A 13849-nucleotide genomic window follows, 5' to 3' on the forward strand; every position below is an offset into this window, starting at 1 on the left:
TCTATTCTCTGTCCCGAACCCCTAACTGCTGCCGGCGCGCACTAACACACAAACACACACACCACCCCTCTCCATCCCACTTGACGATGGGCCGGAGGACGACGGCGAGAGCGAAGAACGCGTGAGCGAACAAAAAAATACCGTTCGGGCACAGCAAACGGCGGGAAAGCGCCAAAGGGGAAGCAGCCCTTCCTGCCGCCGTCCATCCACCCGCGGTGTAGGAAAAAAGTGAAAATTCTATGTAATGATATGTTGTTTTTCCTTATATATATAACCATTATTATTACTTCGGGTCGTTTTCGAGAGCCTCGGTTGTTGCGCGCCCAACATCTCACCCATGGCCGGAAAAAAGGGGGTAGAAAGCCCCGTGCCGATGGGAGGGGGAGGAAGAAAGGATGGAAGTTGGAGGTGGTGGTGCAGATGCGGCGACGGCGGCGGGATGATGCTGCGTGTGGTTGTTTAGCGAGGAAAAAAGGCATTCCCGCCGTCCGGCCCGCACAGCCGCACTCCTCTTGCCGCCTTACTATCACGCGGACAAACACTAAAACACACCATTATATACTCGCGGGAATAGGACGCAGCACAGCGGGCTGAAGCGAGACGAAGCGACACCTAAACTTTGCCGCTCCGCCGCCATTCCTAACCCATCAGAGTTTAGAGAGAGGAACGTAGGGTGGTGGTGGTGAAGCGCGCGTTAGAAAACGTCAGAAACAGCGCAAAAATCCGTACCGTCCTCCCGCGCGCCGTCCACGGTCAGCAGCAGCATCCGAACGTACTCGCGCGCTCACTCTCGCTGCCGCACTTTTCTAACTCTCTTTGCTGTGCTCTTTCCCTTTCGCGCCCGCGCGCTCTCTCGCTCTGTTTCGCCCATTGGAAATGTTGTTCGCAGCATCCGCCACGAGATGCAGCGTGCGCGAGAGCGAGAGAGTGAAGCGCGATAGGCCGCCCGGCAGGCGAATAAAAAAAGAAACAAGAAGCGCGAGAGGAGCGTGTCCGCGCGCGCTCGAAAAAATCGAGAGTGGAAAAAATCCTCCGCGAGCAGCGGCCGACCGGCCGTGTAAGGATACTCAATCTCCGGTGTAACATGGGGGGTTGGGAAGGGCGGCACATGCGGAGGCACGATGTAGTCTCCCGGTTCCGTTTTAAGAGTGTGTGTGTGTGTGTGTTTCTTGTAAGTCGAGGGACGGGGTTGGAAAACACTGAGTGAGGGCGGCACGCGGGCACCGAATGACTTCGAGACGCCGTGGTGCGCGCACCATACACAACACAGCGTGTGTATGTGTGTGCGAGAGAGAGCGAGCGAGCAAGAGTGAGTGAGAAAATTGCACACAGACCTCGTGCGGAAAAGCACGGGATGGAAAATGCCGGCTGGTGCTCGGAAGCCGACAGCACAAAAAAATGAAAATCGCTAGAGAAGAGAATAAAAATGCGCGCACTGCGATGTAGCGGGCCGAAAAAATTCAGCATCTTTTACTTTCCGATATTTCCCCGCGGCCGTCGTGCGGTACAGTGCGTGCTAGTTTTTGCTACCCATTTTTGCTACAAGATAAGAAACCACTAAGCATTATTACTGTTATTATCGAGCACAAAGCATACGGGGCAAATGCACTCTCCGTTTCTTAAATACTTTAGTCCTCCATTATTTTAAAATAAATCGAAATATTAAAACAAACACCTAAATTTTTCTTTTTTTTCTACAAGTAATGTGTGTTTTAGTAAAATAGAACGCTAAAGCTGAGTTACTTAAATATTTCTTACTAGGAAAAGTACAGTAGGTAGTGACAGACACTGCGGATAAGAAGGACACTTCTCATAAATACATGATAAAAATAAATATAAAATAATTCAATAATTCAACATCCAAACTGAACGTATGACAACACATTTGATCATGCAAAATTGGTTAAACTATTGAACAAAACAAATTTTCAATCGTGGGCACGCTTGAGGATCTAATTTGAATACTACGGATCTTAAGTTCTATAACCTGCATTGATTATATTTTCGGCAGGTGCGTTGTCATTATTATTAAACTAATACATGGCGAATTTAGGCCGGTCTCGTAGTACAGTCGTCAACTCGTAAGACTTAACAACATGCCCGTCATGGGTTCAAGCCCCAAATGGACCGTGCCCGCAATACGTAGGACTGACTTGACTATCCTGCTATGGGGGATCAATAAGTCACTGAAAGCCAACGAATATCTGGCGAAAGAACGGCAATGAAAGCAATAAAATCTCTTGTTTCCTTTCTGGTGGTTTAACCATTCTGACACCAAAGTGGGAGAGCCGCGCACACTGTCATAGGGAACACTGTCATAGGGAACACCAACATTTGGATTTATTTTACTTCTTATACTTCAATTGACGATGGACAGATGTCATCAAATATCTTTAGTAAGAATAATCGGAAGACATAAACCCTCCATCAACTAGAAGTTTGAGGCATCGCACGAAAACCAAAATCTTGTCTCGACTTAAACCACTTGCTTTTTTGTTTTATCAACAAGAAGGAGAGCCAATTGGCATGACATCATTTCAGCAATAGATAGCAGATTCTATCGTATTTAAAAAAATCATAAAGTTGAATTGGTAATAAATAGGCTCTTCAGGACATTTTCCCCACCAAGTTCACCAAAATTGCTGGGGTCGCGGACTTCAATAATTTCCTTCAGTTAAATTCTAGACTATTTTCTAATACTCATTCGGGCAATGTAAACCCTCAATTGAGAATTGTCATTTCTATTCGGGCCTTTTGCAGTATGCAGAATGTATTGCAGAATCGGGCATAATAAAAAAGGAAATTGGTCTACTGTTAAAGGTTTCACAAAATCGATGGCTTCGGTTTCCATTAAGTTGTTTATGCAAATGAAAGTGACGCCAGTCGCAGCTAAACCCTGTCACGCACTGTATTCCTTCCAAAACTGCCTTCCCAATCAGGACATGGTTCAGGATGCTGCCACTTACTGCTGGTAGTAATGCTGCCTCTATTAGCCTACTTTCTCGCTCTTAACACACGCTCACTGCACACACACGGCACACTGTGGTAGTAGAGTACGTGGTGTACTTAGGCAGGGCATTAGGAGAGAACAAAGCGCGCGACAAAGAGAGCTAGCCCGCGAGCGCGCGAGTTACGCGTTGCGCCCGTTTTACGTGCCCCACCTTCCTGCTTTACATTTTACATCCAAAACTGCCTACTTTTTTCGCTTTTTTACGAAACCGATCCCCCGCCTTCGTTGCCTTACCTCCCCCATTTCGTTTGATGCCCGCTTTTTTAACGCACACCTAAACAGCTTCTCTATCGTCCCCTAACCCTTATTGTTTTGTCTCGTTCTGTTGCGTGCGCTCCTCTAAATCGCACCGTTATATCTTTTTTCCCCTTCTACATTTTCCCTTTCCACCACTATTTTCCACCACTTTTCCACACGACCCCTCTTTTACATCCTCCATCCGCAGAACGAAGAAGAACATCAGCTAAAATTCTTTCCATAAACCGCTTCGTCGCTTCTTCGAACGGGCCTCTTTCCTCCTTAACGCGCCATTCGTCGCCCTGTCGGTAGTGTACACACAGCAGAGCGGCGCGCTGGCGGTCGTGGCGCGCGCTCGAGAAACGAAAAAACGATAGCGAAACTACGAACGGAGGACGACGCAACCGCCGAAAAACCATTATAGCCCATCACTAATACCATTTCAAACCGTGGTGCGCTCTTGTAACCTGCGCCCGCCACCGCTGGAGCTGTTTGGAGCAGAGCCAAGCAGCTCTAAGCTTCCACCGTCGTCCTCTCGCCCAATCTCCCTTCCTTTCTAACCCCCTCCCTAACAAAAAAGGCCACCCAGCCCAGCGGAGAAGGATCTCGGCTCGGGTCTGCGGCGTTCGGGTTCGGGCGTTGCGGGAAAAAATAAAAATAAATACAAATATGAGCGACGACGGTTAAAAAGGAAAATGTCGCACAAATACAAAATTGCGCCCCGAAAACATAAAAACCTAACCATCCTGCAGCAGCACCACAGCCACTGCCGCCTGCACCATCCAGTAGTGCCACACACACCAGTGGGTTCGTATGAAAAGGATCGACAAACGGCTGGGAAGTGATGGGGTCTGGCACCGTCTCGCTTGCACGCATTTCATCATGGGCTCATTTTGCGCGACTCTCGAAGCGCGCGGCAAGTGCTTAGGGATTTGGTGTTAGTAGCGGATACATAGGCTGGCGAATGCTGCTGTGCCGCCCTCCCTGCCGCGGATGATATGCTGCGTTTTACAGGAGGGAGGAACTTAAACTCAAAAAACTAAAATAAATGAACGTTATAAAAATTCATGCACACATTAAGGGAAGGTAGCAGGAGATACAAAACAGGATCCAGGATGTGGTAATAACAGTGCAATAATTGAATATTTCTACAAAATAATAATGAAGGCTGCATAAATTCATAAATGTGTTCCTTTACTTATTGGCTTATTGATTACACTCCGGTCCATTAGGGGATTGAACCCATGACGGGCATTTTATTGAATCGTGCCAGTTGATGACTGTACCACGGGACCGTCCTCTTGACAGAAAGTAAAAATAGCAAACCAATCCAGCCTACCAAAAGCCATATTGCCGTCGGATGTGATAAACTCTAATCGAGAGAAATGCATGCGGCTGATGGCGATGGACAAAATTCTTCGAAAAGGGCATGAATCTTACAACTCTTGGAATCAAAATCTGGCCAAACTTGCGCGCCCGGAAGTCGCAATAAGCCATCATACCATTTCGCTCCGGCAAGGAGAGCAAACGCAATCGCAAGGCAATTGATTTTAGACCGTTTTTACTGCTGGTAGCTGAAAAATTTCCCCCAAAACTTGCCCCGCTGGCAGAGCTCGTGAAAAATTCGAGACAATGAGAGGAAACAAGAATAAACAGAGAGAGAGAGAGAGAGAGAGAGAGATAAAGAAAGATATAGAGTGAGAGAGTGCGCCTCACCGGGTTTGGTAGTTGAGCTGTACACAATGAAAAGAAAATCTCCAAATCGGAATCGTTACGACAAAGTGCCTGTTTTTTCCTATTTCCCAGGGGTTGGTACGCGCGAGCGTGTATACACAATACGCGCGCCTTGAGCGCGCTTGGGGAGAGCCGAGTCAGTCAGTCAGTCGTGTAACTACCACATTAAAAGAATCGTGCGAAAGCACCAGCAGCGCCTGGCCCCAGCAAACAGCCAGCTACAAAGAAGCACACATTTCGGCGCGTACAGCGAAATACTAAGCATACCTTCCTATTTCGCCGTGTGTCCTCTCGCTCCTCTTGCACCAGAGTTCTCACAAAAACGGTACACAATACACACTTGACAGGCAGAGGATGGATATTATGCATGGTGTGTAGTGTATTTTGAGGCAAATAATAATGTGCCTAAAAGAGCGAACCATAGTCTAACTGCACAGCTCTTCTCCATTTGCGCCCTTTACCATACAGCATCATAGCAGCCCCGCCAGGATGAGCGCGGCGCATGATGATGGAGGAGCACTGATTTTCTATGTTTATTTTTTACTTTGTTCGTTCTTTTAAATTCATATTTTATGAGGGTAGTTGGTGTGCAAGAGGATGCTTCCCCTTGCTATATGCTCCCTTCTTTTTATTTAGCAGATTTGCAAAATTGAGAACAAAACCCATCAACCATAGCATGCCCCCTATATGTTCCAAATGAAGCTGTGTGAGTTAGACCCCTGGTAGATACAGCATCGATTTTTTTTTTAATGAAGGATAATAATGATTTATATTAGCAAAAAAAAAACTAAATATTCGGTACAACCACTCATTGAATATTAAAAACTAATAGAAAAACAATCTTTTGTAAAGAAGAACAAAATAAAAAACGTGTTAAATAATCAAAGCATAAATGATCATAATAATGCACTGCACAACCATTACTTCGAACTGCACTTAGAGAGAGAATGTGTGTGTATGTGAGATGGCGATCAAGCGTGTCAGACCGTTTCATACTGTTCGCACACCCCGTTTATGCTCTCATCCTGCATGTAAGCATGTTGAGGTAATTGCCACAGCACACAGCAGCGAAGGAAAGCGAACCGGGCTTGGTCCGTCGCAGTACACCGATACAAGAACAAAAAAAAAAACAAAAAGAAAATCTGAACACTACAATGAACCAGCACCACGGACAAAGCAAGTACAGGGAGGGCTCATCCCTGGACGTTGGACACTTATGGCCACGCAAAATTACCCCTCGTTGAACGATGTGGGGAGACATTCTATTGCTTGAGTGATGAATCATTTAATATTTCTATTATTTTTTTTTCCTTTACACACTGCTATTACTTTTACAGGTTCACTGGAGATTCAAGGAACCATGCAGTGCAGTAAAGCAGAAGAAAAAGAGTGGACAGCGGCAAGTAACCCACGCACAGCACCTCGGTAGCGTTCAACCAAGGTCGGTTTTTGTTATCCCTAAGAGAATATCCCTTTGGGAAAGAATGATTTAAATAAAATGAAATGTATTTTTAATTATTGTAATAAACAACAGTATTCTACGGCATAGCATGGTTTAAATCGTGCTTATCAATAGAAGATTTGTCATACATCAAACACCCTCACAGTGATGCATTTAAAAAAAAATGAAACGACACTGCAAGGGTTAGCTCACAGCACACCGATCACAGTAACAGCAAGAGTAAAGGGCCTGCTGTTGTACGCCGGGCACCAAAGGATGCTTGAATGGATGAACACAGTTGGCTGAAACTGTGAAGCCCTTCGAGTTCTTTTCTATTGCACCTTCCTCCTTTTCTCTTCTCGCCCTCCTCCCTCCTTGTTCGCTCGTAAACCTATTCCACCCTCATTAGAGCAACGCGTAATTACTTTTCACCACGTTCAACACTACCCTCCTCCTACGTCATCTTTTTCCATCCCGCTAAAAGCTAGTTTTCATACAAACGCGCACCCTTTTTTTTCGCTCGCGTCCTCTGACTTCCTATTCGCACACACGCAGCACACACTCAGTGTAGGGGGATGAGATTTACAACATGCGGGAAGGTTCTCAATTTACCTTTTTTGTTCTGTCCACTCTTTTCCCATTGTTCATTCCAGGCCTTTGGCTGTAAAACGCACGCCGCAGCACCAATGCGAAGCGCGTGTGTTTAGTTTGAAGTTAACTTCCTCCACACCATCCTTGCGGAGGAGGGCTGCGGGAATGATAACTGCGAAAATGTGCGCGAAAGAGCCAGAAGCAGTTACAAAACAAGTCATAGCATATTTTCAACTGCTGTGCACTGTTCCGCTGCTTTTCCTTCTCTATCACGGAGCGTGTATGTCCTTTCACTCATTTTTTTTTAGTTATATGCCCTCTCTCATTTTTCATTTTTCAAATCCACATTTTCTCGCTCGCATACTCATCTCATTTTAACGAGCACTAAAAATCCACGACTTAGAAACGACTCGAAGCAGCTCGTTCACTAAGACAAAGAAACTAGACGGACTCGTAAAAAAAATGGAATGAAAAGCATTTAAGGAACAAAAAGGAATAAAAAAAGGAAAAAAGGCTAGTGATAATAAAAAAATACAATAAAAAAAACCTAGTGAAGAATAAGTAAACTAAAAGGGATAGTGAAATAGAATGACACCAAAAGGAGCAGTAGCAAGAAAGAAAACGAACCGATAAGCTCTAGCGATGCAGCTTACCACCCAGGCAAGCGGGCAATGCTAGCAACAGTAACCTACCCATCAGCACAAAAAAAAAACAACAACAACCACACCAAAAAGAAAAGACGAAGCAATTTTAAACTGCTGAGAACACGTTATAGCAGCATAAAATGAGATGAAATAAAAAAAAAACGACAGGCAACAAAAATATATAAAAACAAAAAATCCACCCCATTTGAACCGCAGTAACGATGCGAGAAGGAGTAGTAAAAGAGAGATTTAATAGCTAAACGAAATCGAGAGCGAGCACAGGCAAAAGGAACGAACAGGCAGAGAGTAAGCGAGAAGGCGCCTAACCTGCGGCACGGCGCTTAGTCGCCAAATGGAAAGGGACGGAATGGTGCGCGAATGTTGAAATAAAAAATAAAAAAATGCGTACACACACATACAGAGGACCAAAACTCAGAGAAGAGGGAACAACAACAGAGAAAAAAAAAACTCGTTATACATCAAGCAGGCGCGCACAGCACAACAAGCAGGCACACAAAAGCAAAAGGACCGCCGAATGAGGACGACGACGACGTAGTTAATGCATGAGTATTAGGGCTCGTTATTATTTTCTAACACCGCGCGCGCCTATGCCGCTGCCAGTCAGTTCTACCCACCACCCCTTTACCCGCTTCCTCTTTGGCAGTCCCCACCACTTCACATTACCCCCCCCTAGCCCCCCATTCAACAAGCTCGCGTTCTAGTCGGATGTAGTTACCGCCAGCACCATCACCCACCACCAACACCACCAACACCACCAGCACCCATCCTTCAATACCACTGTTGAATGTCCTTGGCAGCATCCCAGTACCGTCCCCATTTGCCAACCCTCCTTCCCCCCCCCCCTCTGCACGCCCACCTCGTTGAAGTTTTACAGCATCCAAGGCAGGGCGCCCCCATCGCGGGTAGAAGGTGACTACAGAAATTGTTATTTTCTCAGCGATTTTTTATGTTCCACTTTTATATATGTTCGATACATAAAAAGGAAGCTTTTTTACAGTTTCCCCCTCCCCCCCCCCCCCATCGTGATCCCCCGTTTTTCTTCCTCTTGCTACCACTCCCTACCATGTAATGGTTTTTGTGTTGCATTGCCCACCACACCACGCCAGCCCCTTCTCCGCATTGTCGCACCACTACGTCTAACTTGTTTTAGCTTGTCGCTCGCGCGTTCTCTCTCTCTCTCTCTTTCTAGCTCTCTCTATTACTCTCTTGCCTTCGCACACTTTTCCTTAGAAGCTACTAGCAATTTGTTTCCCTTCCATTCGATGAACTAGAAACGAATTGCGCGCTCGGGGAAGGAATAGGACGACCTTTTTTTTCTTTTCTTCTTCTTCCCAGTTTTGCTACATCACTAGCAGATTCGATGCTAGGCGTTTTAGTTTTGATGGGGTGCGTCGTCGTTGTGGGTGGTGGCGTTTTAGGATAGCGCATAGCAATAAAAAAAAAAGATACTGCGATAGTGGTAGTGCGCCAGTAAAGGCGAGCATCGATACTGGGGGGGGGATCGGGGCGAGTAGAGTAGTGATGGTAGAGAAATAGTAGTAAATGGTAGCAGTTAAGAGAATGCTGCAGGCATTTCCGTTTGCTTTTCCCTGTCCGTGTAGCTTCTTGTTTTGTTTCGTTTTTTTCCATTTGTCCGCTGTTCAATTTTTGTCCTTTTTCGTGGACAGAACGAACGGGAAGTCGTTATTTTTTTTCTTCTTTTCGAGCTGCCTTGACACCTTCGCCAGTGTTATGATGCTTGGTCGGTTCGGCTTTCCCAGCAATTGGAAGCCTCCAATATTCGTTCAGATGTGAAAGTTTTTTTTATTTCCAATACTACTATTTCCTGCTGATTTTCCTTTACAAAGGACCACAGCCGTTCTTGAGTATTGTCAGTTTCATTTTATTTTATAATGATTTTTTTTAATACTTTGTCCTGGGGTGTGGACATAAAAAAACGAGATCACATAAAAGCATAGAAAAACGGACGGCGAGGAGCTCGCCCTGTTAGTAGTGCAATAGGGCAGGAGCAGCAGGCTGGATGTCAGTCCAGGCCATGAGTTATGGGCAGATCAACAAAACGGTAAGGTTGCTTGGATCATGGGGGCATATGATGATACCCAACAAGCACACACACACACACGCACACACACACAGACACACATGACGTGGTCGTATATGTGTGGGCATGATTTGCCGCTTTACCTACATTTTAATATTTTTCCAGGGAATAAATTTTTCACCGGGCCAGCAAATAACTCTCCCCGGGTTCAACAAAACAGCGCACCAATGCAGACCCACCATCACATGCGGCCGCTTTTCCTCGGGCCCCGGGTTTTTGCCTCCCTTTTTGCCCTCCTTCTCGCGCTCGCTCTCTCTCTCTCTCTCTCTCTCTCCCTCTCGTCACAACATTAGCGTTTGACGCTGATGCTGCATTTACGTTATGAGGCTTCTAAGCCATACTAGGCGCGCGCGGCAGCAATATAGCAGTTTTATATTTCTTGCCCAGCCCCCCCCCCCCCCCTTCCACGCAAGTGGGATGAAGGCACGAAAGCCCACCCAAGGGTGTGATGATATTACGAAGGAACGGCCATACACACTCTCTCCCCGTTATCACCCCTCACCCCCTTAACCCCCATCGTGCGCTTGTAAAAACACAAGCAAAGCGCGGCTTTCCATCGCTAGGGGTTCTGAACGTGTGTGTTTGTGATGGAGTATATATACTCAGGACCATTTTGTATTTTTATTATTATTATTTCGCTCAGTTTTTGCTTTTTTTGCCTTTTTTTTTTGTTGAGCGGCTCTATGCGGCGACTTTCCACACCGCACACACCACACGTGTACGCGCGCGCTCTCGCTAGCGAAAAGTAAGTGTTCCTGCCGCTTCCCAACCCTCTCCCCTTTCCAACACAGCCGTTCCCCCATCCCCCCCACTCTTTGACTAGTATGTATGCTGCGTGAGCGTGTGCAAAAGGAGGGAGGGGGTGGGGGGGCATGTTGTTTCTTGCCTGTTTTTTTCTAATGCTTCACTCCCGCGCACCGTTATGTTTGATATGGCAATAAAACTGCTGTAATATCTCGCGAAAAAGGGCACCCTTTCGGTACTAAAAGAAAAAAGGAAAACTGCTACCCTCCCGCCTCCCCCTCCCCCATACCTCAACATGTGTGCACCGTCGCACCGCCACCGCAAAGATGGATGGATGATTGGGGCTGAAAAAATCACACGAACGCATGCGGTATGCATAGCTGAGTGTGCGGGGCTGTGAAGGAAAAGATCACAAGAAGCCATACGGTGGAGCTTTGTACCCAGCCAGCCATCCACCCACCCACACACACACGTACGCTGTGGAGCCGCGCTAAGTGAACTAAACTAAACATGCGCGCAAACATGGAGCCACATGCACACGCACCATAGGGATGGCTGTTTGGAGGAGTTTTTAGGTATTATTTTATACCCCTTAAAGAACCCTACCTTTCTTCAACCTTCACATCTTCCTCCCTGACAATGCAGCCATCCCCTGCTCTTCGCCTTTACTGAATTCAATGATGTATGCGCGGGTTAGCCACTTCTAATGACTCGAGTACGTACGACAGGCACACGTATTCCCGGGGCAGCATGCTGTATTATAGAAGCAAGCTACGGCATCAGTGACATGAGGGGAAAAAAGAAAGGGAAACGGGTGTAGGAAACACATGGAGACACAGGACGAAAGTATTATTCTGGCAGTAACTTTGACAAAGGGGATATATTTTGAGAAAACGGTCGCGCTGGATTCAGACAAAGTTGTCAGGAGCGGGAAAGTTAAAAAATATATAACATTAATTGGATTGAAAGAAGGGAAATCGAAAACACCACAAGGAGTATGATATTAGTCACCATCTCTAAAATGCGTTATAAATTCTTGGATTTGATAAATCAAAGGTCAAGGATCACACGACATCAACAACAGCAAAAACCCTTGTTGTTAAGCTCGTTTATTTTATTTTAATTTTTCCGTTTTTTGTTTGTTGGTCAGGAATTCGTGAGGTTTTGAAAAGCACATTTTAATAACAATTTAATGCAACTCTTCACTATGTTTGCATTGCATAGCGACTCGATATCACGACCTATGGTGCACAAGTCGCAATGCTTGGCATGGTACTGTGCGACTGTCACGAGGAAGTGGACGATTGAAACGGGGTTTAAACGATACGATAAACAAACAAGTTTCTTTTTAATACAAAACCTCAAAACCTCGTTTTCTGATTCTAATGGACACACTAACTTCTCAGCAAATGATCCATTTGTTGATTGTTTACAGCAAATTATCGTACAGCTAATTTGTGATAGTCAATAAGATAGGTTTAATACTATCTTCATACTACTACATGTAAGACTTCATAAATACGCAAAAAAAAACTTGTTTATGAACCAGAAGAGTCCAGAACATACACTATCAAAAACGAAAAACAAGATTGTTTTGATTTTCATCCCTACTCGACTAATTATAGCTGAACCATTCTAATAAGCGGAAGATTGGATCTCATCCAAAAAAATGGCAACCCTCGCACAACCACTATCAGGGACAGAGACGCACATGAAACCAAACGTTAGCTTAATCGCTTAAAGTTAGCTTTGAAAAAAATTGCAAATCTTATCAGCAAAAATGAAACGAAAAATCCAATAAGAAGTAGGAACTGCATGGGTTTTAAAAAAAGAGGGAGCGCACGAATGGAACCATCATTTGTTGGTGTTGATAACATAACGCACCGGCGGCTTTGTGAATAAAAAGAAACACATGCCACATGACCTTAAGTAACTAGTGTTGCTAAACTTGAAAACAAAACCCCATGTTAGTTAGCGTCGTAGACAATTTCTTATCCGCTATTTTTGGCAAATGACTAAAAGGGATACAAGTGAAAAGTAATTTTATTCTACAGTGCATAACTTCACAGTTACGCGATAACATTCGGTATCGAATTTTTTGTTTGTTTCTTTTTTGCAAACTCTTTTTGTTTTGGTTTTAGATGTACTATTCACACATCCGCCTGGTAACAAAACTTGTTGCGAAAAAGCGATGCACACGCACACACCGAGCAGAGCAGCGCCGCTAACGCTTGTCCCGGGTGCTTAGAAAGAGGCGAACAAAAAATCCTCCCCGACTGTTGTGGTTGGGGGTGGTGTGCAGCAGCAGCAACACATGTGAAATGTTTGCGTCCAAGGTCAACCCACGTCATGTGTTCGCTTTCTCGCAGAAAGAAGCAAGCTTTGCAAACTTGCAAAGAAACAACCCCGGACGAGCGAGATTAGAAGCGGAAGCACATGTCTTTGCTGTTGCACAAGTTTAGCGAATGGTGTGTGGCGATCCGGTGAGTGTGTGCGTTCGCGCTATTTGGCCGGTGTGGTCCCGATAGTACTATTACTATTTTGGGGGGTGACGGCGACCGCGGCAGCCACTGTCACGTCGACACGTACACTACTGCACCACCAGTACTAAACCGTCGGTACGCTTTGCATGTGTGCGCTCCCTACACGGTGCGTGATTAAACTGTGCCACGTTTCTAATCTTGGGCCAAGTGGAGCAAAGACGTGGCCACATACTTGCACACAGTTGTAATTAATTTTCACTTTCTTTCGGCCGATTTCATTGATCAGAAGTAGGTTTTACATGTGGCATTGCTAATGGAAATGAAAACCAGCAAAGAAGGAACATTATTTTAAAAAAGAACATCAAGACCTTATGAAACAACTTAACTCTGCTCTTCGCGAACCACTTAGAAAGAAATGAAAAACGTTTCATTTGACGTTTGAAAAATGAATGCTTGATAATTATAATGAAAAATATTCATAAGCACTGTCGTTATTATATGCAATGAATTATAACGCCAATTATTTGGTAACCTAGTCTCTTGCATTTATAGACATTAAATAACAATCATTTCGTTCTCTTGGGGATAAATCAAATAAATATATCCCTCTTGAGAATATTCTCATAACCTATGTAATACCAAGAGAGGCTACTCAACTAACAGCATTTAGTTATGCAGTACAATATTACTTACCAAAGCGTTAATAATATGCAAGAAACATCAAGTATTAAGACATCAAGAGTTTGCTGCAAAAAAAAGGAATAGAAAGAAAACACAGAAATTAGTTACATGCTATGAAATTGAACCTAACTTACATTGTACATCAGTACATCACCCTTCTCT

General features: G+C 44.9%; 1 protein-coding gene across 7 annotated transcripts in view; it reads right to left on the reverse strand.

The window, feature by feature from the left end:
- LOC120896224 (broad-complex core protein) overlaps window positions 1-13849 on the reverse strand; it is a 126455-nt gene that overhangs the window by 47577 nt on the left and 65029 nt on the right. For all 7 annotated transcript variants that reach the window (XM_040300200.1, XM_040300202.1, XM_040300197.1 and 4 more), the window contains exon 4: window positions 13700-13752. The gene's annotated coding sequence lies outside the window, so the exon portion shown is untranslated. The remainder of the gene's footprint in view (window positions 1-13699; window positions 13753-13849) is intronic.

The sequence above is a fragment of the Anopheles arabiensis genome, chromosome 2 (genome assembly GCF_016920715.1).
Source record: "Anopheles arabiensis isolate DONGOLA chromosome 2, AaraD3, whole genome shotgun sequence".
NCBI lineage: Eukaryota > Metazoa > Arthropoda > Insecta > Diptera > Culicidae > Anopheles > Anopheles arabiensis.